The sequence below is a fragment of the Rutidosis leptorrhynchoides genome, chromosome 6 (genome assembly GCF_046630445.1).
Source record: "Rutidosis leptorrhynchoides isolate AG116_Rl617_1_P2 chromosome 6, CSIRO_AGI_Rlap_v1, whole genome shotgun sequence".
Taxonomy (NCBI): Eukaryota; Viridiplantae; Streptophyta; class Magnoliopsida; order Asterales; family Asteraceae; genus Rutidosis; species Rutidosis leptorrhynchoides.
The window spans coordinates 433,682,892-433,686,190 of NC_092338.1; the positions used below are offsets into that span (position 1 = coordinate 433,682,892).

The 3,299-nt window shown below is 30.7% G+C and overlaps 1 non-coding gene across 1 annotated transcript; it reads right to left on the reverse strand.

Moving 5' to 3' along the window:
- Positions 1 to 2,875: 2,875 nt before the first annotated feature.
- On the reverse strand, positions 2,876 to 2,982 carry LOC139856227 (small nucleolar RNA R71). The gene has a single exon (XR_011761724.1). It is a non-coding gene; the product is annotated as a small nucleolar RNA R71 (small nucleolar RNA).
- Positions 2,983 to 3,299: the final 317 nt, after the last annotated feature.

Here is a 3,299-nt window from a genome sequence, read left to right on the forward strand (position 1 = left end):
GCAGTCGATAACCTGGTGTAATTATTAAACAAAGTATTAAAACCTTGTTACAGTTTAAGTCCCCAATTAGTTGGAATATTTGACTTCGGGTATAAGGATAATTTGACGAGGACACTCGCACTTTATATTTATGAATGATGGACTGTTATGGACAAAAACCAGACGGACATATTGAATAATCCAGGACAAAGAACAATTAACCCATGGGAATAAACTAAAAATCAACACGTCAAACATCATGATTACGGAAGTTTAAATAAGCATAATTCCTTTATTTCATATTTAATTGCACTTCTAATTATCGCACTTTTATTTATTGTCATTGTATTTAATTGCACTTTTAATTATCGTACTTTTTAATTATCGCAAGTTTATTTTATCGCACTTTTATTTATCGCAATTTCATTATCGTTATTTACTTTACGCTTTAAATTAAGTCTTTTATTTATTTAATATTTTACATTAGGTTTTAACTGCGACTAAAGTTTTTAAAATCGACAAACCGGTCATTAAACGGTAAAAAACCCCATTTTATAATAATAATATTACTTATATATATATTTGTATTTTTATAAATTAAAACTAATATAGCGTTAAGCTTTGTTTAAAAGATTTCCCTGTTGAACGAACCGGACTTACTAAAAACTACACTACTGTACGATTAGGTACACTGCCTATAAGTGTTGTAGCAAGGTTTAAGTATATCCATTCTATAAATAAATAAATATCTTGTGTAAAATTGTATCGTATTTAATAGTATTTTGTTGTAAAAATATAGCTATTTCCTAGTACGCCTCGCACACATCAAGTATTTTTGGCGCCGCTGCCGGGGAACAATCCTGCTTAAACGCCGGAAGCGCAACGCTATATATATAATAAAAAAAAAGATTTTTATTAATTTTTAGTTTACTTTTATAAAAATAAGTTTTTGTAAAAATACGTTTTAAATATTCAAAAATATAAAAAGAAAAACAAAAATATAAATATAAATATTTTTAAGAGTTTGTTAAATATATAAGTTCTATAAAAGTTTCTTTATCTTTATTTTATAAAAAAATAAGTTTTATTTAATTTATATAAATATATTATAATTATATAAAACAGAAAATTTAAAACAGAAAAAAAATTATTAAAACTCGAGGCCCTTTACTGTAGCAGCCCGTAACCTGGCCCAAAACCCTGGCTCATGTGATCGCATGAGCCCGAAGGCAATTTCTCATGCGATCGCATGAGTGTGTCTGACACGCCAACAGGAAACCCTATTCTGCATTAATTACGGAGTATATATTATTATTATTATTATCTAAACCCTAATTAGGGTTGTTTTTTAATATTAATATTTAGTTTAAGTTTTTATTAATTAATTTATATATTTAGTTTAATTAGTTTTAATAAATTACAAAATTAATAGTTTTATAAAATAAATAATATAAAAATAATATTTTTATAAAAATTGTACTTTTTACAACTTTAAGTATATTTTTATATTTTGTACCCTTTTTATTCGTTTTAGCGTAATATTTGTATTTTTTGCTCGTACTTAGTTTTAAATATAGTATTTGCCATAGTTATTTTTATTTCTAGATTTTTAGGCTTTGCCGTAAAATCCCTTAAGTGCTTTTTCTTTAGACTAAGATTTAGGTGCTTTAGAATATTGCGACCCCGTTTTTATATTTTAGTACCTTTTTAAGTTATTGCCATTTGGGATATAGTTTTTCTTTTAAGCTTTAATATTTTTAGACGCAACTTTTAATTTTTAGTTTTTAGTTCCTTTTTAAGTTTCGACGCTACTTTCTTTTTTTTATTTTATTTTTCGACGCTTTTTATTTTTCAACGTTTTTCGACGCGCTCTTTTTCTTTCTTATTTCTCGCCATCCTAGTTTTTAGGACTTAGAATTTTCTCTATTTCTTATCTAAAATTTCGAAAAATTATTTTAAGTGGTTAAATTGATAGACATCAAAATTTTCTGGTTCGTAGTAATAGTTGGATTTGTACGTGGACCAGGTTATTGGAGCCAAACAGTACTCAATTATATTGAGACCAAACGAATCCTGCCCCTCTGCTGCATCTTTTGGCTATTCAAAACGTGGGCAAAATCAGAAAAGTCTATTAATTGGATAACTTATATAATTTTTCTTTCTTTTTTAAAAAAACTAATAGGATATTCAGTGAATGCACCGAGCAAAACGTTCACCACCTTTTGTACGTTCACCACCTGTAACCAGATCAAGACATCTAGCAAATATTGTCGCCGTTGATTTTTCGTTAGAATCGTCATCTAGTCAACCAAGTACTCCAATTCAAATTTCCGATAATCCATTTTTTGAACCCGACCTCACAATTGAGAATCCGGAGAATATTCAGGGACAATTCATAGATCCTGAACTACTAATCTTTCCTCCGGAATCACCAATTATTCAAACAGAGATTGTTGAGGAACCAACCATTAAATCAGAATCCTTTAGTGATTCAGATTCAACAAATTCAATCATGGAGAATCTGGAACCTCTAAGTATGGAAGACCGAATGAGAGCTAAACGCACTGGCCAAGGTCACGCAATTACTCAACCTGACATAAATGCGTCAGATTATGAAATCAAAGGACAAATTCTACACATGGTAACTAATCAATGCCAATTTAGTGGTGCGCCGAAGGAAGATCCAAATGAACATCTTCATACCTTTAATAGGATCTGCACTCTATTTAAAATCCGAGAAGTGGAGGATGAACAGATATATCTCATGTTATTTCCCTGGACTTTAAAGGGAGAAGCCAAAGATTGGTTGGAATCGTTACCTGAAGGGGCGATTGATACATGGGACATTTTAGTTGAAAAATTTCTTAAACAATTCTTTCCGGCATCCAAAGCCGTGAGACTTCAAGGAGAAATTGTTACGTTCACACAAAAGCCAAATGAAACTCTATATGAGGCATGGACAAGATTTGAAAAGTTATTAAGAGGATGTCCGCAACATGGTTTAGACACCTGTCAAATAGTACAAATATTCTACCAAGGATGCGACATCACTACAAGAAAAGACATCGATATAGCAGCTGGTGGTTCCATTATGAAGAAAACAACAACTGATGCTTACAAAATTATTGATAACATTGCTTCCCACTCACATGAGTGGCACCAAGAAAAAGATATCATTAGATCATCTAAAGCAGCTAGAGCCGATTCTAGCCATGATTTAGATTCCATTTCCGCAAAGATAGATGCTGTCGAGAGACGAATGGAAAAGATGACTAAGGATATTCACTCAATACAAATTAGTTGTGAGCAGTGTGGAGGAC